The 25707-nt window shown below is 42.2% G+C and overlaps 1 protein-coding gene across 1 annotated transcript in view; it reads right to left on the minus strand.

The window, feature by feature from the left end:
* Positions 1-25707, minus strand: part of SETBP1 (SET binding protein 1) — a 217825-nt gene that overhangs the window by 36249 nt on the left and 155869 nt on the right. The window lies entirely within an intron of this gene.

Genomic DNA, 25707 nt, shown 5'->3' on the forward strand with positions numbered 1-25707 from the left:
AGAGGTGATCTCTACTGAGCAGGAAGCATAAGCCTGACATGAGGCTCGGCGTTCATGGTGAAGAGCAGGAAGCATAAGCCTGACATGAGGCTCGGCGTTCATGGTGAAGAGCAGGAAGCATAAGCCTGACATGAGGCTCGGCGTTCATGGTGAAGAGCAGGAAGCATAAGCCTGACATGAGGCTCGGCGTTCATGGTGAAGAGCAGGAAGCATAAGCCTGACATGAGGCTCGGCGTTCATGGTGAAGAGCAGGAAGCATAAGCCTGACATGAGGCTCGGCGTTCATGGTGAAGAGCAGGAAGCATAAGCCTGACATGAGGCTCGGCGTTCATGGTGAAGAGCAGGAAGCATAAGCCTGACATGAGGCTCGGCGTTCATGGTGAAGAGCAGGAAGCATAAGCCTGACATGAGGCTCGGCGTTCATGGTGAAGAGCAGGAAGCATAAGCCTGACATGAGGCTCGGCGTTCATGGTGAAGAGCAGGAAGCATAAGCCTGACATGAGGCTCGGCGTTCATGGTGAAGAGCAGGAAGCATAAGCCTGACATGAGGCTCGGCGTTCATGGTGAAGAGCAGGAAGCATAAGCCTGACATGAGGCTCGGCGTTCATGGTGAAGAGCAGGAAGCATAAGCCTGACATGAGGCTCGGCGTTCATGGTGAAGAGCAGGAAGCATAAGCCTGACATGAGGCTCGGCGTTCATGGTGAAGAGCTGGAAGCATAAGCCTGACATGAGGCTCGGCGTTCATGGTGAAGAGCTGGAAGCATAAGCCTGACATGAGGCTCGGCGTTCATGGTGAAGAGCTGGAAGCATAAGCCTGACATGAGGCTCGGCGTTCATGGTGAAGAGCTGGAAGCATAAGCCTGACATGAGGCTCGGCGTTCATGGTGAAGATCTCCAAGACCATGCAAGAAGTGAAGAAAATGTTATTTTTGATGTACCTTCATCTTTTATACTGTGATATATGTATGTCAGAAGTGGACCCTTGGTGGTAAGATAGGACTGGAGGACGTAAGCCTTTGATGACCTTCAGCATTCTGGGAATTGGAGGAAGAATTTGTGTAGAATGGTTGGTCCAAAAATGAACAACTCAACCATGGAATCTGAGGCTTTTGTTCAGCTGGGCAAAAAGTGCAATTGAAGAACATTTTTTTCTCTACATCTGTAGTAAGAGTTATAACAAGGATCCTACAGGACAATCTGCTTTGATACAACTAGATGTAAACTATGACTAACACACAGTTGACATTTTGGGACAAGAGTTATTAAGAGCTTTGACTCCAGCTCAAGGTTGCGTAAAATCTCAAAACTTGGAGGCTGCTGTCAATTTATTTGGCTTCTGGGAAACTACACGCTAGGGGTTGGAATAACAGCGTTTGGTGTCATAGAGAAAACATTGTGTACGGCTCTTTAACCCAGTGTCAGACGAGGGCACAGCCATTTGGCACAAACTGAAAGGCGCCTCATACAGATCCAGTGTTTATTAAAAAAAAAAAAAAAAAAGGGGGTTGAAGCTGTCCACATCACAAGTGAGTCAGAGTCACAGCTAGAAGATACGCGAAATGCGTCGTCATGATCGATGGGCTAGTGCCAGATTTACACTCATGATACTACAATAAGCTCTTTTTCTGGACAGTTTATATATTTATTTTGCAGTCATATAGAGACAAAGTACCAGACAACTAGCTTTGCTGGACTTCAAATCAGATATTTGGGGTCCATTGAACTCAAAGCCAAAAAACAATAATGGACAACTTCCAAAATGGATGGTCCAGAGCGCATGTTAATAGGAAAAGACCCAATGGCACATTATAACATACAACACTTCACCTTCACCAGTTTTTATCCTGAAGCAGTTCGGTTTCTTCTCATTTCTTATTCACTATAGTACAACAGAGATATAAAACAAAGTCTGTGTATAGTAAGGCAGTGTACTGTATAGTGAGGAAAACATACTGTGAATTCTTCTATAACTACATGCAGTCCTTAGCCAGAAAGCAGCAGGTTGCTGTGGTCTCACCACTACTTGACCATGAGATGGGTCTAAAAGGTTTCTCACCCAAAGGACGAGACCATTACTATAGAATTGCCAGTTGGTGGTTGGGGATGTTGTCCTGTTACAGAATTAGCACTAAAGATTCAGAATCCTCTCATTATACCTCTGTATTGTTATGGTATATACAAGTAAGCATGGTGCTCCAGAACCAAGCTTTTATAAAGGACTTCAATTTGTAATATCTAGAATAAGTAATATATTTATGAATATGCTGGTCGGTTCTTGGCCTTCCTTGCCGAATGGACTCCACACTTAATTGAGACACCTCACCTATAACAATTGAGTTAGCTGCTGGTGTCTGTAGCAGATTTCACCCCGGTAGTTCTGACCAATGTTATAGTACATATTATATATTAAACTATTAGAGGAAAGCATAACAGCAGCTGTATTGAGGACTCTGCAAAGTAAAAGTCCAGCTCCCTCACCAACCTATGGTGCATAGAACCCAGGGCAATGAATCCAACAGGAAAAACAAGGTTTCAGGATCGAATCTTTAGTTTTATTGAATAATCACAAACAGAATCCAAACACATACATACTAGTATATCTGACACATTTTAGATCAGAGGTGATGCCATGTCCAAGGATCACCTCTGATCTGAGGCAGTCAAAGGATCTACTAGTGTGTATCTGGATTATATTTGTGGTTAGTAATACAAAGTCCAGATTTTAAAGCGAACCGGTCAGCAGGTGACAAAGGTGACATTACCCTTCCCCTCCCAAACTATCAGCACACTTGCCACCGCACCAGGGCAGGTGGGAACAGCCAGGCAAAACACCAGAATTGGAGCATCTAATAGATGCCTTTTTCAGGACAGCTGCAGGCTGCTATTTTTAGGCTGGGGTGGTGGCAATTTCCATGGCCCCTTACTAGCCTGAGAAGACCAGTCCCCAGCTGTCAACTTTAGCTTCTCTGGTTGTCAAAAATAGGGGAGACTACAAGCCATTTTCTCAATTATTTATTTGAATAATTAAAAAAAACTGCATGGGGACCCCTCTATTCTTCATAACCAGCTTTGTTAATGCTGACAGCTGAGGACTGCAGCCCACAGCTGTCAGTTTTGCCTGGCTGGTTATCAAAAATACAGGGAAATCCCCATGAATTTTATTTACAATTGATGGGTCAATTGATGCCACTTTTCCCGCTATCTGTCCCTAATTTGAGCTGTTTTTTTTGCAGCTTTTGGACACCACTGAGGGTGTTTTCTATGCATTTGGTTTTGCATCCCATTGCATTCAATTGTGTTCAGCTACATTCAGCGAACTGTTCAGCAAACATTGGGAAGTTCGGTGAACATAGCCGAACCCAACCTTAAAAGGTTTGCTCTTCTCTACTGGTCATATCTACTGGTCAAAGTTAATGTGTTAAAGGTGTTCTGCAAGATATGAATAAAATGGCCCCTTCAACAGTCAAGTGGCAGCCTATCAATAACGGATCAGCACAGGCTGCAGTTTGAAGCAAAACAGCTGTCTCATACATTTGTGCCTCAACTGACAAAGGAGCTGCATTGTAGGCATGTATGCTGATGAGCAGCTGTAAAAGTGTATATTAAGAGAAGAAATAAATTTCTCTTTGGCTGACTGAGCACTGAGGATTGAGACTGGAAAAAAAAAAGTTTCCTTTGTGCTCAGCCAGCTGAGAATATTTATTTCTTTCCAGATCACACACTTCTCCTGGGGTCAAGGATGTATGTGTGCTTAAAATACTGGTCTTCTGTCACTTGAGACACAATTGTGCTGCCCCTTCTGACACGTGACTAGGACAAGCGGCCGTTTGAATTATGTGATGGAGGCCATATAATTACATTTTTGGAGAACCTTTATAAAAATGTTAAAATAAAGTTCATGCTGAAAAAAAAAAATAATATATAGCTCATTGCAAAAACTTTTTTGGCCAAAAAAGAACAATGGACCTTCTTGTTTTATGAACAGTTAAGAGAGAAGTGACACTCAACAACCCCTTCAGAAGAGTTTCTTGGCATGTTAGAAGATGACTTTACTCCAAAAAACTGAAATGCATCTGGGGATGGAAAATTACCAGGAGCAAAAATACTTTTCTACCACAATAAGAACTTTCTAGCAGAAACTCGGAAAGCAATTTGAGTCCTAGGAGATTTACCAACATAAACAGATTGAAAAATTCACGAGGCTGCAAAACACAAACTCTTCGAAAGTCGAACAAACAAAAACGAAAAGAATAAAAACCACCAGCACCACCCGACGTTACAGCTCAGTGGCCTACAGGTCTAAAGGAATGACTCAAGACACCATTAAGAGACACCCGCTGAGAAGTGCTGACCTCTCCTTCACCTGCGTTGCCATGAGACTTGGCAAGACATACCTGGTGCTGAAAAGAGTAACCTCCCCTGGCATTAAATGAAAGTAATTACAGAGTTTAATTTTGTGCCAACAGCCGGAAGGAAAACTCCTGTTACCACTGAGACTCTCCGAGGGCAGCTTTAATATCCCATTTACACCAGTGTATCCATTCACAAATGCAAAGAGGGATCCACACTTCAGAAGAGGTGGTGAGGAGTTCAACCTCTAAATTGATTTCATCAACTTATTTAAGTTTTGTTTTTAGAAGAAAACAGCTAGAACTTTAAATCTAGTTCCATCCTTTTTAGAATTTAACAAAGGTGTTACAAAAAAAAACAAAAAAACAAAAGTGCGGTATTTTTATATAAAATCGGGCAATTTTAGGAACTCAGCTCTGATTTCAAGTGAGTACATACATTCAATCTCCACTCACCCACCCTAACAGACAGCTGCTGCTTGTACTAAGCATTACAAGATATCAACCGCAACAGGGAGGAGGGATATGGAGGAGCTGTCAATCCGGCGAAGCGATAGGAGATTGCATAATCTTTTTTGAAAGTTTAAATTCAACTATTCTGATACAGATTATAACACAAGTACACCAGCCTCATCAGATCTAAATGATGTGAGTAGTTTGTATTGTGACAGATCTGCTTGAACATGGCCACTGACGGGAGTTGTAGGACCATCATTAACTTGCAATAAAAAAACATGCGTTAATTCCTCCGAAAGCTTTTTCAATTGAAATTGCCAATCTACGTGTCTGGTTTTATGATGTCCCTTAATCAACAGTCATTTTAATTGCATCATTGCTCCATTCCTTATAGCTCGTGGGAACCTATATCTATTGCACTTTTCACTATATACCAGTATACTGCTTTGGCAAAAATTTAGAGACCACTGCAAAATCTTCAGTTTGTCTGATTTTTCTCTTTATAGGTATTTTTGAGTAAAATGTAAATTGCTCTTTTATAATAAATCTGTTGTCAGTAGTTAAATGTTGTCAATAGTTTATAGAATAAAACCAGAGTGCCTCAAACCGTAAAACACACACAAGGAGGTTAGCAGGGGCAGTGTGCATAAATACACAGGAACCTGTATATGTATGGCCAAATATGACCTTGTCAATCTACTTAGACAAAATGCCAACAGATTTACCCTGTGTCTTCTACATAGAACCTCTGACCCCGATGCGCGTTTCGCTGATGCTTCTTCCTGGGGGCGCGGTAATGGTCCTTTTTCATAAATATTGTTTATATTGGTAGACTGGAAACAATTACTATCATGGAGTTCTATGTTTAAAAAAAAAAGTGTCATTTGTGAATATGACGTTTCCCTGCACATGCACTTTAATATTGTAGGCCACCTTATTAATTTAAACACAGACTTATTCTGTATTTATATACAAAGTTCTTTTATTACACTGTGGTGTTTTAAGAAATATGTCATTGATCTTCTCTGTGCAGGCTGCTCAGGTACACTGTATTGATTATATCGTTGATTTTTGGAACAGTTAGTGTACCACAATTTCAAAATATTTTTAATTTTAAATTTGTTGGTAATTTGTCTAAGTAGATTGATAGAACATATTTGGCCATACATATACAGGTTCCTTGTGTGTGTTTTAAGGTTTGAGGCACTCTGGTTATATAATAAATCTATGTTTCTAGAGCTATTGAAATAAAATAATTTGTTGTAAATATTTTCCAGTCTATGAACACTTCTTGATCTACATGTGGTGTAATCATTACGGATATATATATATAGATATATATATAGATATATATATATATATACACACACACACATACAGTGCCTACAAGTAGTATTCAACCCCCTGCAGATTTAGCAGGTTTGATAAGATGCAAATAAGTTAGAGCCTTCAAACTTCACACAAGAGCAGGATTTATTAACAGATGCATTAATCTTACAAACCAAAAAGTTATGTTGCTCAGTTAAATTTTAATAAATTTTAAACATACAAGTGTGGGTCAATTATTATTCAACCCCTAGGTTTAATATTTTGTGGAATAACCCTTGTTTGCAATTACAGCTAATAATCGTCTTTTATAAGACCTGATCAGGCCGGCACAGGTCTCTGGAGTTATCTTGGCCCACTCCTCCATGCAGATCTTCTCCAAGTTATCTAGGTTCTTTGGGTGTCTCATGTGGACTTTAATCTTGAGCTCCTTCCACAAGTTTTCAATTTGGTTAAGGTCAGGGGACTGACTAGGCCACTCCAACACCTTGATTTTTTGCCTCTTGAACCAGGCCTTGGTTTTCTTGGCTGTGTGCTTTGGGTTGTTGTCTTGTTGGAAGATGAAATGACGACCCATCTTAAGATCCTTGATGGAGGAGCGGAGGTTCTAGGCCAAAATCTCCAGGTAGGCCGTGCTATCCATCTTCCCATGGATGCAGACCAGATGGCCAGGCCCCTTGGCTGAGAAACAGCCCCACAGCATGATGCTGCCACCACCATGCTTGACTGTAGGGATGGTATTCTTGGGGTCGTATGCAGTGCCATCCAGTCTCCAAACGTCACGTGTGTGGTTGGCACCAAAGATCTCGATCTTGGTCTCATCAGACCAGAGAACCTTGAACCAGTCTGTCTCAGAGTCCTCCAAGTGATCATGAGCAAACTGTAGACGAGCCTTGACATGACGCTTTGAAAGTAAAGGTACCTTACGGGCTCGTCTGGAACGGAGACCATTGCGGTGGAGTACGTTACTTATGGTATTGACTGAAACCAATGTCCCCACTGCCATGAGATCTTCCCAGAGCTCCTTCCTTGTTGTCCTTGGGTTAGCCTTGACTCTTCCGACAAGCCTGGCCTCGGCACGGGAGGAAACTTTCAAAGGCCGTCCAGGCCGTGGAAGGCTAACAGTAGTTCCATAAGCCTTCCACTTCCGGATGATGCTCCCAACAGTGGAGACAGGTAGGCCCAACTCCTTGGAAAGGGTTTTGTACCCCTTGCCAGCCTTGTGACCCTCCACGATCTTGTCTCTGATGGCCTTGGAATGCTCCTTTGTCTTTCCAATGTTGACCATGTATGAGTGCTGTTCACAAGTTTGGGGAGGGTCTTAAATAGTCAGAAAAGGCTGGAAAAAGAGATAATTAATCCAAACATGTGAAGCTCATTGTTCTTTGTGCCTGAAATACTTCTTAATACTTTAGGGGAACCAAACAGAATTCTGGTGGTTTGAGGGGTTGAATAATAAATGACCCTCTGAATAAACTTTTCACAATTTAAAAAAAAATTAAACAAAGAAATAACATTCTTTTTTGCTGCAGTGCATTTCACACTTCCAGGCTGATCTACAGTCCAAATGTCACAATGCCAAGTTAATTCCGAATGTGTAAACCTGCTAAATCTGCAGGGGGTTGAATACTACTTGTAGGCACTGTATATACACACACACACTTAGAAATTTTGCACTGCACTCCTTTGCCTTGTTGCAAGGTCTTCTCCACAGCCTGTGTGGTGCTGCTGAATATATATTCTATGTGCCATATATACTCAAGTATAAGCCAGGGCACCTAATTTTACCGTGAAAAACTGGTATGCATTGTCCCCCCTCATCCCCATCCTGGTCTGCACGGCCCCCTCATCCCCATCCTGGTCTGCACGGCCCCCTCATCCCCATCCTGGTCTGCACGGCCCCCTCATCCCCATCCTGGTCTGCACGGCCCCCTCATCCCCATCCTGGTCTGCACGGCCCCCTCAACCTTTTTTTTGTTATGCATGGCTCATCCTCTTCATAGCCTAGTATGCATGGCCATCATCAGAAAAAAACAAATAAAAATAAACCATCCTACTTTGCGTCCCTGTGCTCCCCCACACCATCTTGCTCCGGTGCAAACAGCTGCAGCATGCATGTCTCCACTACGCAAGAGTATGAATATTCATTGCCCTTCATGGGAGTGAAGAGAAGTTAATATTTATTTCTCTTAAGAAAGAGGCATACGTGACAGCCCGGCAGCTGCAGGAATCCGGCGGCTGCGACTACAGTGCCCGCTTTTACAGAGAAATGAATATCCACTGCAAGCACAGTAAATATTAAATTCTCTTTAGTAGCGGCCACAGGCTTTAACAGCAGCAGCCGGCTCTTGTCTCCCTCTCTTTTTTTTTTTAGCACAAAAAAAAAAAAAAAAAGGGTGTTGAAGAACTCAGCCTATACTTGAGTATATACGAAGCAAAGAGCACAGCATAGGCTCTGTAGGAGACCCTTCAAACAAAGCGGTGTGGATTTAAGATTGCAGTGCAAAACTTCTAATAAGTTTATACTGGAATCAGGGTATCCACCCCTACATAATGCTGCTTTCAGGTTACATAGCAAAAACCTGATCACATGCTTTAAGAAAAAATACATACATTAGGCTGGTTTCACATTCGCGCTTTTTAAGCGCACGCACGGCCGGGGGTAGCTCCGCCCCCGAGCCGGCTCTCTGCCCGGCGTGCCCGCCCCTTCCTTGTAGCGCCGCCTCCTAGCGCACAGCGGCGCCTGCGATCGGCGCACCCTATCTTTAGCATAGGGTGCGCAGATCGTGCGCAGGCCGTGCGCTAGTTGCGCTTTGACCTGCGCTGCGCACTTTTGACGGTGCGCCGTGCGCGCCAAAATCAAACTTTTCGGATTTTGGCGCGCACGGCGCACCGTCAAAAGTGCGCAGCGCAGGTCAAAGCGCAACTAGCGCACGGCCTGCGCACGATCTGCGCACCCTATGCTAAAGATAGGGTGCGCCGATCGCAGGCGCCGCTGTGCGCTAGGAGGCGGCGCTACAAGGAAGGGGCGGGCACGCCGGGCAGAGAGCCGGCTCGGGGGCGGAGCTACCCCCGGCCGTGCGTGCGCTTAAAAAGCGCGAATGTGAAACCAGCCTTACAAAGTATTAGGCAAAAACATAAAAACAGTCAATGCCTTCAAAGATAATCAACCAGTAAAATGTTACCATCGATCATAACGTGAAGTCTCAAATCCGATTGGTTGCAGAAATCAAACTGACACCAATTGGAATTTTTTTTTTTGTTTTCTCTTTAATATACAGAGGAAACGGCAAATAGATGCCATAAATGCTAGTGATGCCACTGGATAGCACAATACTTTGCAAAAAGCAAATCAAATTATACAAGAGCTTTTTTGTCCCATTTTTGTGCTCCGTTCTTTTAAATTGGATAAATGTGAACTTCAGTATGATAAATGACGTGACGGCTATTTTTTTCCCCATTACCTCGTAATAATATCACTTAATATAAAAACACCACATCAAGTACAGGCTGAAGCTGGCACGTTCCGTCCGGCGTCGTGTTTACTTTCCTGCCCCAGACGTTGCAGACACCGGCTTCAGAAACCATAAATAATTGAACGTAAAATAGAAATGCTTTTGTGTTTGTGATTGAATTACCTGGAAATTTTCTTGGAAGGGGAAGAGGAAAAAAGCCCAAGTAACCTCAGCGCACACGAACTTATGTCATTTTCTGTGTTCTGTACAAAATGTAACACGAAGGACGACCGATATAAAAAAAACACAACTAAAGCTATTCATACTTTTATAGCCGCGTGATAACCTCGGTGGTTGAAAGAGGGGAGAACATACTAAAAGCGCAACTCCACTCATGAAATATCAAGCGCATTCATCATTTTTTTAGATTCCAGAATTAGACTATATAAAATACCCTCAACAAGACTATACAAAAAAAAAAAAAAGTTATTTTTCAATTTCTGTAGTTGTTCACAGATTCTCTCACATTTCCTATTAGGTCTTTGTGGTCTTAGTTCCCAGTGTTATACACTGCCCACGTTCACCCTATGCAGTGAGGATGCCAAAACTCGGGCATGTGTGAAATAAGGATGCCAAAATTGGGCATGTCCTGTGTAACTGCACAAAACTAGACATGAAAAATTAAGTACGGTTACGGTATGTCCTTTGTGAGCTTTCTTACTGGCTTAACCCCTTAACGACTGCCGATACGCCTTTTAACGGCGGTAGTTAAGGGTACTAAAACCACAGCGCCGTTAATTCACGGCGCTGTGATTTAAGTGAATAGCGCCCCCCAGTGTCGGATTTTCTCCGGGGTCTCGGCTGCCAGGGGTAGCCGAGTCCCCAGAGAACATGAATTGGTCGATTTTTACCGACCCCGCTTTTGCGATCGCCGTTATTAACCCTATAACGGCGACCGCAAAAAAAAAAAAAAAGCCGCAATTATGCATTAAATTTCTCTTTCCTCTGATGTGATCGCACATCAGAGGAGAGAGAAATAGGGTCCCCGATCCCCCCCGGTACCTCTCCGTGGTCCTCCATCCCCTCCCGGTGATCCCACGTCCCGCCGGCGTCCTCCGATGGGCACCGCCATCTTGAAAATGGCGGGCGCATGCGCAGTGCGCCCGCTGGGAATCTGCCGGCTCCGGCTGGCAGATTCCATTCATTATTTTTATCACTATGATAAACGATCATAGTGATCAAAATAAAAAAATAGTACATAACCACCCCGTTTATCACCCCCTTATATAGGCAAACATAATGAAATAAAGAAAATATTTTTTTTTTTCAGTTTTCCATTAGGGTTGGGCTAGGGTTAGGGCTATGGCTAGGGTTAGGGTTGGGCTAGGGTTAGGGTTGGGCTAGGGTTAGGGTTGGGCTAGGGTTAGAATTAGGGTTAGGGCGAATTAGGATTAGGGTTGGGATTATGGTTAGGGTTTGGATTAGGGTTGGAGCACGAATTGAGGGGTTTACACTATTTACCAACTTTGGGGGTCTAAAAATTGGGGTCTAAAAAAAAATCACTTTTGTGGAAATAAAAAAGACTATTTTCACGGCTCTGCGTTTATAAACTTCTGTGAAGCACTTGAAGGTTCAAAGTTCTCACCACACATCTAGAAAAGTTCCTTAATGGGTCTAGTTTCCAAAATGGGGTCACTTGTTGGGGGTTTCCACTGTTTAGGCCCATCAGGTGCTCTGCAAACGCAACATGATGCCCGCAGACCATTCCATCAAAGTCTGCATTCCAAAATGGCACGCCTTCTCTTCCAAGCTCTCCCATGTGCCCAAACAGTGGTTCCCCCCGACATATGGGGTATCAGCGTACTCAGGACAAATCGTACAACAACTCTGGGGGTATGATTTCTCCTGTTACCCTTGTAAAAATAAAAATTTTGGGGCGAAAATATCATTTTTGTGGAAAAAAATGGATTTCTTATTTTAACGGCTCTACGTTATAAACTTCTGTGAAGCACTTGAAGGTTCAAAGTGCTCACCACACATCTAGATAAGTTCCATAATGGGTCTAGTTTCCAAAATGGGGTCACTTGTTGGGGGTTTCCACTGTTTAGGCACATTAAGGACTCTCCGAACGCAACATGGCATCCGATCTCAATTCCAGTCAATTCTGCGTTGAAAAAGTCAAACTGCGCTCCATCCCTTGCGAGCTCTGCCGTGTGCTGAAAAAGTGGTTTACCCCCACATATGGGGTATCGGCGTATTCAGGAGAAATGGTACAACAAATTTTGTGGTTGATTTTCTCTTTTAACACTTGTGAAAATAAAAAAAATTGGTTCTGAAGTAAATTTTTTGCAAAAAAAAAAAAAAGTTAAATGTTAATTTTTTCCTTCCACATTGCTTTAGTTCCTGTGAAGCACTTAAAGGGTTAATAAACTTCTTGAATGTGGTTTTGAGCACCTTGAGGGGTCTAGTTTTTAGAATGGTGCCACTTTTGGGTATTTTCTGTCATGTACACCCCTCAAAATGACTTTAAATATGATGTGGTCCCTAAAAAAAATGGTTTTGTAAATTTTGTTGTAAAAATGAGAAATCGCTGGTCATCTTTTAACCCTTAAAACTTCCTAGCAAAAAAAAATTTTGCTTCCCAAATTGTGCTGATGTAAAGTAGACATGTGGGAAATTTTATTTATTAAGAAATTTGTGTGACATATCTCTCTGATTTAAGGGCATAAAAATTTAAAGTTTTAAAATAGCAACATTTTCAAAATTTCGCCATATTTCCATTTTTTCATAAATAAACACAAGTCTTATCAAAGAAATTTTACCACTAACATGAAGTACAATATGTCATGAAAAAACAGTCTCAGAATCAGCGGGATCCATTAAAGCGTTCCAGAGTTATAACCTCAAAGGGACAGTGGTCAGATTTGTAAAAATTGGCCTGGTCATTAAGCTGCAAACTGGCTCTGTCGCTAAGGGGTTAAAGCATTTTGGGAGGTGTGTTATGAGATTACCTGTGTGTTATACTCTTTTCGGAGAGGTTTATGCCATTTGTGGCTACCAAGTGATTGTGAATTGCCTCCCAGAAAAGTTTTTGGCTAACAAGGTACCACAATATAATTTGTTATTATTGTACATCATGGCTAACATACTATGATTTGGTTTCGCATTTGCATTGCGACGAATTGGGCTTTAACAAAATTCAGGAAAAGGAAAGGGTGAACAGATTTGTACAGATTGTTCATTTAGCAGCCAGATACAACAACCAGGTAGAATGGGGTAATTTGTTTGGAGTGATTCCTGAAAAAACAGTTTTAGGTCGTTTTTTGTTTTTTTTAATATTTGTTTTACTACTTGGGGACAATACTACAATAAGTAGTATTGTTTGATTTTCTTTAAAGAGTAAAGGCCCCGTCACACTAAGCGAGATCGCTAGCGATATCACTTAAGCGTCACTGATTTTGTGACGCAGCAGCGATACTGCTAGCGATATCGCTATGTGTGATACTTACCTCCAACCGGCTCCCCCGCTGGTTATCGCTGATCGCGTGAGAACGTCCTGGGCCGTTTCTCGTCGGCCACTTCCTGCTGGCGCCGAAGAGCGACGCGTGGACGCGGGCGGGAGGACGTCTTCATCGCCGCATCTGACAGGTAAGTAACGACCGCCGACCACTGCTGCATCGCTGGTGAGATCTGCCTGTTTGGCAGCTCACTAGCGACCATTTAGCGATGCACCAGTGATCCTGACCGGGTTGTATCGTTGTCGGGATCGCTGGTGCATCACTAAATGTGACAGTACCCTTACTCAACTTTTACTTTTCCAAAGTTTTATTCTTTTTCAAAACAAAACAAGACAATAACATCGAGTCATTAATTGACGCAACAGACGTTAGATCATACAAAATCAAGTGCAAGCGCAAACATAGCGATCGAAGTAATGGATAAAGTACAATAAACGGTATGTCACAAATCAAGTTGAGGGACCACTTTGCCTAACTCAACTTTTAATCAGTTAATTCAACTTTGGCAGGAGCTTTAATTGCTTGCAGATTGTTTGGAGTCCACATTGTGAGGCACTCACCAGTCGTTTAAGAGATCTACCAAAGAGTGCGCAGCTCAGCAGACAGGAGCACAAAGCTCCTGTCTGATAGCACACACAGCGGTGTACAGATTCCATAGAAAACACAGATGTTGTGTCCTATGCTTTCTATTGACTCCATATTTCACTGTGTGCGCAAGCACGTATCAGGGCAGTGCACTACTTTCTGATCAACGGTGTGCACTGCCTTGGAGGTGCGGAAGGTCTATGGTGAAATCAAACCTTCACTGATCTACAGGACACTAAAGTGCCTGCCAACATTGGAAAAACAGCATCAGAAGTTACTCTTAAACTTAATGATCTTGAGTAACAACCTATCTTTTCAGATGCAGAACTGCTTCAAAGTGACCATCGAGCGCATCAGTCATGTGATCCAAAACCTTACCTTTGTCATATTACCTACTGCAACCCATCCTACCCTAATAAAAAGAGAACAAGAATATTAAATGTAACTAGAAAGGCGGTTATTAGATGAATGTCGGCCAAACCTACCAATGTTGACCAGAATGTGTATTGAGGTGCCCTGACTCATCTATTGGAATGTTATTGTGAAAAGAAGGATCGGGTATGTTGGATTTTTTTTCAAGCATAATAAGTAGCTGGATTCCAAATGTAGAAAACTTAAAATTTTGGGATGTCCCAAGATTGGGTTCCAATTAATCAAGACCGCTGGAGTAAGGTGCTCCTGATTTACGAAGAGTTGCATACCTCTTCATGAATCTGTCTAACGAGTGATGCGCGCCTCTGCAATACACAAGAAAACTCACTCCAATCAGGTTTCTGGAACACCACAATTGGTAAAGAATTAAGCTGTGGTGTCACGTCCTTGCCATGTCCAAGCTCCAAGAGTTGTGGTGGAGCTGAGAAAAGCTAGTGTGAAAATGCTTAAAGTTTAAAAATCTAGGCACAATTTGAAGTTGCCCCTACATTGTGACTTTTCAAAGCGTTTACACCAGAATTCTGTTTTGAAAGCTTTCATTAATTGGGTCCATAGTCTTATCTTTACACAACCCTAACCTTGGCCCAATCATTGTATCGGGCAACAAAATTAGGATTTGTAGGTACAAGTAGCACCTGGACTCTGCGGTTTCAAAGGCCCAAATATAGTCTGTCTCATCAGAAGGCACCAATATTAGAAATGGGACGTGTTAATTGTCAAGTGAGTGGTGATTTTAGAGATTTTTCATAGGAGGCTTCAGACTATGCTTCTCCACATCAAAAGAAGCTATTCTGCTCTAAGATTAAGATCAGGGGCACACAAACCATAGGTGCAAACTGCAACTGTACATGAGCCCTAAAAAGGCAAGGAGGCACTAAGTCCCCATTAAAAATGCCACCAAGCGCAAAATTACTTATGGATTTTGATTCAGATGAAAGATCGATTACGCATAGTAAGGAGGTCTAAAACCAGCCCAGACAAATTTGCCCAATAATATTATTAATAATTATTTATTTATATAGCGCCAACATATTCCGCAGCGCTTTACAGTTTTGCACACATTATCATCGCTGTCCCCGATGGGGCTCACAATCTATATTCCCTATCAGTATGTCTTTGGAGTGTGGGAGGAAACCGGAGAACCCGGATGAAACCCACGAAAACACGGGGAGAACATACAAACTCCTTGCAGATGTTGTCCTTGGTGGGATTTGAACCTCGGACTGCTGCAGTGCTAACTACTGAGCCACCACGCTGCCTGATATACCTTATCAATGTATATATTTTAACAAAAATGTTATAAAGGTTAAGTTTTATGAACTGTTAGTGATGGGTCATATCTAGGGAGGCGCTTCCTTTTAGGCAATTAGAATTTTTATTAAAGAGCATTCAGCTCCACTTCAAGTTTTATTTCGTAATTTCAAAAACATCAGAGACTTCTCGAATAAGCAGACAATTTAGTACAAAAAAAAAAAAAAAAAAAAAACCCTGGAATTTTGACATATTTTAAGAGAAGAGCCGAGAAGTCTGTAGAGCAAAGGAAAAAATGTCATTCCCATACCTAAGGCTTTTCTCAGAGTTGACTATTCTTAGTTACTCATATTATATAACTATTTTTGGATTGTGAATAGAGCTTTAAGTCTCTGGTACAGATGAACTGTGCACTTCCAGAAGAACGTGAACCACAGTTGACTTGTGTGTCTGGATCTCACCGCTGCACTCCCTTCCCGAAAATGTTCAAGGAAACAAAGACGCCAAGATAAACTCCGATAAATATGATAAGGATGAAAAAAAACAAAAACAAAAAAAAAACGGGACATTCAAACCTTCTTAGGAATAAAAGTAAGAACACAATGTACAAACTTAATTGGGTAGCACGCTGGAAGTTACTCTGCATTCCTCATGATGCAATGTCTCAGTCCTTTGGATTTCCAAATAAATAGGAAAAAAAAACAAATCTTAAAAATTATTTCTCAAGTGAAAAGGAATGTGACAACCGGACAAACAAAAGTAAACATATCTGTATTTAAGAGTCAAAATCAAGAGGCTAAAATCAGAACCAGACAGATTCTAGATAAAAGAAAAACTCGGGGTTTGGTTTATTTGGTTTATTAAAAAATGTGACCAAGGAGGTTACCGTACTTTAGGCTAACATAACAAAATAAGCCATATTTACCTATTGATGATATCCTACCTAAATCACTGGCCACTGCAGCCAACCACAGTGGTCAACAGTCTTGTGCTAGGAGCTTGGCGATTGTCTGCAGTGGTCATGTGCAGTAACAAGGTCAACCAGTCAACAAATAGTACCGGGATGAAAACAAGGTGGTGTTGGAACTGCAAGAGAAACAGAAGATCTACTTTATGCCTAAAAATGTGGGAGAGTAGCACTTTTCTGAGAAAAGTAGGCAAGTACAGGTGTGACCATTACAAGAAAAGCTTCTCAGCAAAATGCCTGCTGTCTTGGGGTCATACTTGACTCAGAGCTTTCCTTTGCCCCCCACATCTGATCACTGGCTCGCTCTTATCTGCACCTCAAAAACAGTTCTAGAATTCGACCTTTGTTACTTTTGACTCCGCAAAAACTCTGTTTCTTTTATTCATTCTCGTCTGGATTATTGTAACTCTCTTCTAATCAGTCTCCCTCTTACCAAATGCTCCCCGCTCCAATCTGTCTTGAATGCTGCAGCCAGGATCATATTCCTCGCCAATGATTACACCGACACCTCTACCTTGTGCCAGTAATTACACTGGCTACCCATCCACTCCAGAATTCAGTATAAACTTATTACCCTCACCCACAAAGCCCTCCATGACTCAGCACCACCCTACATCTCCTCCCTTGTTTCAGTCTACCACCCTACCCGCGCCCTCCGTTCTGCTGATGACCTGAGGTTAGCATCCACAATAATCAGAACCTCCCACTCCCGTCTCCAAGACTATACAAGTGCTGCACCAATTCTTTAAAATGCACTTCCCAGGTCAATACGATTAGTCCCCAATCCCCACAGTTTTAAGCGTGCCATGAAAACGCATTTATTCAGACTGGCCTACCGCCTCAACAAATTACCCTAACTATCCCTGTGTGGCACAGTCAAAAGTTTTACCATAACCAGGTTCACCACATCATGTTCCCACATGCTTTATGCATCCATTAGCCCTCTGTGTCTGTACTGTTACACACTTAACATTATGGCTGGTCCATACAATCAGGGCAACTGTTACCACCCACCTTTCGTGTCTACCTCTTTCCTCATAGATTGTAAGCTTGCGAGCAGGGCCCTCATTCCTCTTGGTATCTGTTATGATCTATGTGATTATTGTTATGCTGTAATGTCTATCGTCTGTACAAGTCACCTCTGAAATGTAAAGTGCTGCGGAATATGTCAGAGCTATAGAAATAAAATGTATTATTATTATTCTCACCTGTTGTGCAGGTAAAACTCCACATATCAGGTGTACAAATACACTTGTCTGCATCCAACCTGGTTGGTATGGAAAAGTCCTCCAAGGAGAGTTCCAGCAGAGTGTAACCAGGACGAGAAAATCCAGGTGACCGGCGCTAAAAGAAAAATGGATCCTTCACCAGAGTTGATGAAAATGATAATAAAAATGTATTTAAAAAACAATGCGTTTCGGCTGTACCCAGTCTTCCTCAGGTGTCCATAAATCAATTGATACAAAGATAAAGTTCATTGTATCAACGGTGTTCTAGAGGTACAGCCGAAAAATGTGTTGTGATTTTTTTTTTATAAGTTTTTAAACTCATTTTCATCAAATGATCCATGTTTTTGCCTTTGGGAGTGCTGATCACCTTGATTTTCTCCTCCTGAATAGCAATTGTAGTTAAGAAAAGTAGCTGTGGCCACATGTTGTAATTAGGCAAGAACCGAGTTTTCCAAAATCAATATGGAGAGTTTTTGATGGGGGGGGGGGGCATTGGTAAGCCTGGGTCATACTTTCTTTCCATCCTTGCAAGAATTGACCAGCAGAGCACTACCCTAATCATCTACTTGTTGGCAAACAACTACTACCTGAATTTACTTTTTTTTTGTGGGGGAAAGCTCCATACAGGGTGCCAACGGGAAACTCGACCTTTGAAGGTCATTATTCATGTGACGGATAGAAGCTGCACTGTTGATTTAGAATCATCCAGAAACTATTGGGGATAAAATGATTATGAGCAGACAAGGAGAGGCTAGCTCAGTCCCAAGGGATACAGGAAAGGTGCTATTGCGTACTGGACATCCAAGAGTAAAGCGTGTGTTAGAGGGTCTCCGGTCAGACTTAAATCAGACAAACTGTATAGACCAATTCTGTGAAGCGATTTCTGGAATCAAATAAGCAGTCAGGACAGCTAGAAGCATCTTTATTTCCTCAAGATAGAAGTCAGAGAGCAGCAGCACCGGACTCATCCCCCTCCTCACTGCATGAGCAAGGTATGGCTCTGCTTAGGTTAAGACACTGTGTGTGAAGAGAAGTCATCTGGAAAGAGAGTTTTGTATATGTGATGAAGCATTGCATGAAGACAAGTGATTCTGTGTGATGAAAGAAAGCTTAAAGAAAAATCCGTGATCAACTTCAGTTCAGAATTGAATCCTAGCTGTGTGTCTGTAAACCGTTACCTCCCCTAATTATAATTAATGGTCGCCCCGAGATCGCCCTAGGATTCCTATAAGAACTCAAATTTCCTTTCTATCGCCTTCACATCCTTAATGGTCTGCATGCAACATACATGTCATGTGCCCCTAACAGCCGCAGGCGGAATTGCGATCCACTTGCAGCTGTTAACATGTTAAATGAAGCTGTCAATATCTGACAGCGACTTTTAACATGATCACGAATTAAGCGCGTCACTAATCCTGCTAATGATAGCTGGACGCCAATGGGTTGAGATGATGCAGAAGACCCCCGTGCTCGTCGTTGCTGTGGCCATCGTTCATAGACAAACAGCAAGGCTGAAGCCCTGCTTTGTGTACCACAAGCGATCAGAAGATCGCAGCTTCAAGTGTCCTAAGGAAACTATTGAAGAAAGAAGTAGAAAAAAAAGTTTTAAAAATATGCACCAGCAGAATAGTGAGTGCAGCTCTGGAGTATAATACAGGATGTAACTCAGGATCAGTACAGGATCAGTAATGTAATGTATGTACACAGTGACTGCACCAGCAGAATAGTGAGCACAGCTCTGGAGTATAATACAGGATGTAACTTAGGATCAGTAATGTAATGTATGTACACAGTGACTGCACCAGCAGAATAGTGAGTGCAGCTCTGGAGTATAATACAGGAGGTAACTCAGGATCAGTAATGTAATGTATGTACACAGTGTGTACACAGTGACTGCACCAGAAACCTATATATCAAGCCAATACCCACTAATTGTACCGCTAATCAAAGGATCAGCATATAGGGGTGAAAGGGCGTATAAGGAAGGTTAAGTGCAAGGATAATGAAAATCATATATAGAGAAGCACTAACAAAAACCAAAATATTAAAAGTGAAAAACTTTATTGAGATAGCAATAAAACATGATGTAAAACATGAAAAATAACAGGGAATTGACAGTGGTAAGCCAATTTATGGAACCACGGTTAGCAGACAGATAAAAAAGAACCACAGACCAAATAATTAATTGTAAACATAGAAGACTGCTCAAAAGTGCAAGTGCATTGTGGTAAAAGATATGCCAGTGTAGGTAGTTTATATGAAAAGTATATCCAAGGGTAGATCTATACCGGGAGCACAGGAAAGATCCCTAGAGGCTAACCGCCACAATAGGGGAAAAGGGTGCAGAGCAGAGACCGTGGAGGTAAAATACATGTATGCCTGAGGGATTACCTGAAGGACCGTGATTCCACCCACCCCAACGCACGTTTCGGCATAGTGCCTTCTACCGAGTAAATGAGCAGAATAGCGAGTGCAGCTTTGATGTATTATAAAGGGTGTATGATACAAGATAAGCCTGTGCCCTAGATGACTTTGCAGTTGGAGCTGAACAGTATGACCATAAAACCTAAAATCTTATGAACATACATGGGGAACCTGCTAATTTGGTTCTCCTGATATTGATACATTCTTGCCTAGTTTTATTTAATTGACAGGAGAGTGGAACCCTCTTTTCCCACGATGCTTCATAATCTATAAGAGCGCAGCATTAAGTGCTTCACTCCTCTGGCATGACATCTAAAACTCTAAGCTGCGTAATGATTTAACAAATACCACCTCTACCTCGAGAGGTTTCTGGGACGGCTGCCATTTTTTCACACCTGGCTGCTGTCATAATACACAAATTAAAAAATAAAAATGCGCTGATCAGATCAGCTCTAATTTGTAGCCGATATTTGTTCTATTTATGCCCTATGTCTCAAAGGAGAAAAGTGAAATCCCTCCACCTTCCCAGTTATCCAAGGCCTGCGACTGGGGACCAGTTTCCAGCTATGTGATAACTCTACACAAGAAAACGCTTTGATCGTAATTACTTTTCTCCCTTGGAGCCTTGGATTACCAAGATAGGTTATACCAATCTGAGCTTATGTTAAATGAATAGTGTAGAACATGACAACTTGCCTTCACTGAAGCAACCATTAACTGTATATTAGATTACCTAATATATAAAGCTCAATGTGGGTGTGTGTGTATGTATGTATGTATGCATGCATGTATGTCCGGGATTGGCATCAGCACCGTCGAAGCTACAGCCACAAAATTTGGCACAGTCACAAGTCTGTACCCCGAGAGCGTCATAGGCTATGTTGTGAGGCGAAATTTTAACCCCGTGCGTTCCAATTCACTAAACAATTTTTCCCCTATCTACATAATGGGTAAAAAGTGAAAGGAAAAGTGTTGGAGGCAAATTGACAGCTGCCAGATGTGAACAAGGGGGGCTGAAAGAATGAGAGCGATGGCGTACAGGTGCTAAGGTGGGGCCCTGTCATGGGATACTCACCACACACGGGGATATGAACACACACAGAAAATGCGCCACACACTACCACGTGCTTCAACACATATACCACCCTCAGCACACATTTCACCACACATACACCAATCTCGCCACATAAAAGTCGAAACACAAAAGTCGCCACTCAAAACTCGCCACGCTGTCCCAGAGCTGTTTAAAAGATGAAAAATGAGCTGTGATTGGTTGCTATCAGCAACAGTTTCCTTTGTAGACAGTTGTGATAACTGAGGCCTATTATTCTTATCATTTCTATGGTGTTATCGTTCTTCTGTAAAGCTGGAAATTACGCAATTTATTACCGTGCCAAAACCGTGCCTAGTAGAAGACTGTGAAAAATGAGGATGAATGAACTCATGGAGATCAAGATCCAACACTGCGAAGACACCATTTCCCATAAGGGATGGGGGCAGTGCTCTAGAATCACTGCGTTGAGAAACATGTGATGGTGTCTCCGCAGTGTTGGATGTTGATCTCCATGAGTTCATTCATCCTCATTTTTCACAGTCTTTTACTAGGCATTGCTCCTACTAGCCAGTTTCCTACTCCACACTGATGAGGGGCAATACCCCGAAACAGCTGTCTGTGGATGGATACCATGTTTTGGCATAGGTGGTTTCCTTCATTGGAGACTGCCCTTCCCGTGGTTGTTCCTTCCCGGGGAAAGACCTGGCTAGTCATTGCTTGCGTTGAGAAACATGTGATGGCGTCTCCGCAGCTTGTGTTTTGCATATTTTTACATATTTCCCATCAGGGTGGGGGCATTGCCCTAGAATCACTGCGTAGAGAAACATGTGATGGTGTCTCCGCAGTGTTGGATGTTGATCTCCATGAGTTCATTCATCCTCATTTTTCATAAATTTCTACAGTGGCCTTAACTGAATGTGCATGTATTCTGAATGGTGAGAGGGGAATAAGCAGGTGCCTGACTACTCTGGAAATGATGACTACCCCCTAAGGAACAAGATCAGATGTTTATTCTCTTGATGTTCTCTATTGGGGAAAATGTCGAGGACTCCTCCATGAACTTAGAAGATAGAGGCCAGCTGCTCTAATGTATATGGTCACCTTCAGAGGGTTTGCATGTTTTGCTTTAATAAATCAAAGGTAATTAAAGAAAAAAATACTTCATGATTTCACATATTTAGGAAAAGTAGCTTTGTCTCCGTCAACTGAGTATGTTTTACTCGTGATAAGGGAAAGAAAAACTTGGCAACGCATTGCACGTTGTCCAGCAGGAGCATGTAAATTTCCTTGTCTGCATAATCTTTCATGTGGTCAATGGTGAAAACATTGACGGGAAATAATGATCATGCTTGGAAGGCAAAGAGTTCAAGCTGGATAATATTTATGAGCAAATAAGCTGGAACATAAAAACTTTCCTGAGATCCAGATAAAGAACACAATTAAGAGGCCAAGAAGTAAAAATGAAATGGGATTAGGTTCATAACTATATTGGCATCGTACATTTATGGCCATGGAATATATCCGTTAAACACAGTATTCCACCTTTCCATTAATCTCGAATAGCAATCTGCTGTAGGCATCAGGAAGACCACTATACATTGGTTGCCCCCTAGCTTTCCTAAAATTGATGAAACTACTAGCTATGACTTCATATTGGATGGGCTGGATGTTACATGAAATGCCATCACTGGGTTCCTGCATGTGCATGTTTGTCTATAGTCATATGTTATATCCATTAGATCAGGGTTCCCCAACAGGTCATGTTTTCAGGATTTCCTTTGTATTGTACAGGTGATGCAATTATCACCTGAGCAATTCTAAGGAAATCCTGAAAACATGATCTGTTGGTGGGCCTTGAGGACTGGAGTTGGGGAACCCTGCATTACATGTTGAAAACAGTCTACTTAATTAGGGCCAAGCATAATGGCCAAGATTAATCAGTTTTTGTCAAAATTCAAGTGTAAAATGATTTATAAAGTAGCAAAATATTGGGGCACAAATGTTCACATTTTTACTCCTACCTTTTGATAGGTGGGCAGAGCTTAGTAAGGAGAAGGTTTGGCCAAGCGTAGTCAACAAATTATTCATAATTTATACAACAAAAATGGGGTAAATTACACCAGAACTGTATTCCAGTCCAAGGAGACATGTTTTAATGCTTGTGTAGCCTCAAATTGTTGCGTTTTAATGAATAGAATCCATTGTCATTTCATCAGCAGAGGGTTAATTAGATTATCTATGGCCCAGAAGCAACATAAAAAGTTAATACCGGTCTTTTGGAAAGGGATTATGAAATAAATTTGGAAAATGTAATTGACCAATAGAAAATGTGTGCAAAAAAATCTTCCATCTAAATTGGTGCATCTCAAACTCCAGTCCTCACCTCCCCACTACAGATTGTGGTTTCAGGATTTCCTTCGTATTGCATGGTGATGGAATTATCATCAAGGCTTCAGACATTGCCACAGACTTTCTAACCTGTGCAACACTAAAGAAATCCTAAAAACATGATCTATTGGGGGCTGTGAGGATGCGGTTTGGGAAACACTGATTTAGAAAAAAATTTTCCCAGTGGGATCAACACATTCAACATTAGTAGTCAAATAGAGACTTGTCTTGCCACTAAAGTCCTCCATAGACCTTCTTTTGGCCAGATGGTGTTTTGGCCAGTTCTTGAGCCACTAGCCATCTCGACTGGCTTTCCCATACCAAGGAGCCTTTGTGTTGAGCACTTCTTTATATAGAGAGCCCCAGCCAGATGTCTTGGGCAGTGGCTTATCTTCGACAACAAAAATATCGTCAGAACACGAAAATAAAAACAGACATGTTGGATTGATCTTTTTCCCTGAAAATAAATTTACCGGAGTTCACTTACTCATTAGATTGGTGGCCAAACCTGTTGGTATTGGCAAGATTCACCTGACATTTGTCTAAATGTGTAGTGTGGGGGGCTTTAGTATCAGAAAGCTTGGTCTCCCTCAGAGGTCATGGGTCTTCCAGCAGGACAATGATCCAAAACACACTTCAAAAAGCACTAGAAAATGGTTTGAGAGAAAGCACTGGAGACTTCTAAGGTGGCCAGCAATGAGTCCAGACCTGAATCCCATAGAACACCTGTGGAGAGATCTAAAAATGTCAGTTTAGAGAAGGCACCCTTCTAATATCAGGAACCTGGAGCAGTTTGCCAAAGAAGAATGGTCTAAGGGTACCGTTACACCTAGCGATGCACCAGCGATCCCGACTAGCGATATGACGCGGTCAGGATCGCTGGTGTATCGCTAGGTGGTCGCTAGTGAGCTGCCACACAGGCGACATCACTGGGGACGGGGATCGCTACTTACCTGTCAGACGCGGCGATCCTGCGTCCTCCCGCCCGGCTCCACACGTTGCTCGTCGTCACAGCAGGAAGCGCCGCAGGAAGTGGCCGACGTGAAATGATCCAGGAGCTTCTCGCGCGCTCAGCGATAACCAGCGGGGGAGCCGGTCGGAGGCAAGTATCACATGCAGCGATATCGCTAGCAATAACGCTGTAACGTCACAAAATCGGTGACTTTACAGCGATATTGCTAGCGATATTGCAGTGTGTAACGGGGGCTTAAAATTCCAGCAGAGCATTGTAAGAAACTCATTGATGGTTACCGGAAGCGGTTGGTCGCAGTTATTTTGGCTAAAGGTTGTGCAACCAAGTATTAGGCTGAGGGTGCCAATACTTTTGTCTGGCCCATTTTTGGAGTTTTGTGTGAAATGATCAATATTTTGCTTTTTGCTTCATTCTCTTTTGTGTTTTTTCATTTAAGACAAATTAAATGAAGATAATGCCAAGGAATTTGTGTTTGCGGTCATTTTCGGGAGGAGACTGAGTGTTGTCTGACAGAATTGCAGGGGTGTCAATACTTTTGGCCACAACTGTAGCTGTCTACAAATATCTGAAGGGCTGTCACATTGTAGAAGGATGATCTTTATTCTCATTTGCACAAGGAAAGACTAGAAGCAATGGGATGAAACTGAATTGGAGGAGACACAGCTTAGATATAAGAAAAAACTTTTTGACAGATTGATTAATGAGGGGAACAGGCTGCAACGGGAGGTGGTGAGTTCTTCAATAGAAGTCTTCAAACAGAGGCTAGATAGACATCTGTCTGGGATGATTTAGCGAACCCTGCTTTGAGCAGGGGGTTGGACCAGATGGCCCAGGAGGTCCCTTCCAACTCTACGATTGTATGTATGGTATGATAACATCTCTCTGAGTAGGACAGATTGGTGACCGGATTAACAGATCATCTGTCTACCATTACTGGTCATCAACCTTGGGAGAAAATGCATAATATCTGTATCCATCAATATTGGGGCTGGATTACATTGTATGACTACAAACAATTTCCCTAGGGAATTGAAAAATATCCAAAAAGAAAAGTACTGGTGAATCCAACCAATTGAGCTGTGTATAACAGCGTTTCTTAATATCAGGCATAAATTCCAGTGAAAGCCAAATGACAACTGACTGGAGTTCTGGTGACTTTAATGTGCCTGAAGAGGTAATTGTTGGCCACCAGTTGACCTCGGGTTACCCGTTTCCATCCAACAAATGTGTGTCTATTGAAGAAACTGCTACAAGTGAGATTACTGGTGATAGAGCAATGTCAGGAGATCAAGAAGATCT

This window comes from Dendrobates tinctorius, unplaced genomic scaffold (genome assembly GCF_039654945.1).
Source record: "Dendrobates tinctorius isolate UK_male_01 unplaced genomic scaffold, ASM3965494v1 ptg000113l, whole genome shotgun sequence".
Lineage (NCBI taxonomy): Eukaryota > Metazoa > Chordata > Amphibia > Anura > Dendrobatidae > Dendrobates > Dendrobates tinctorius.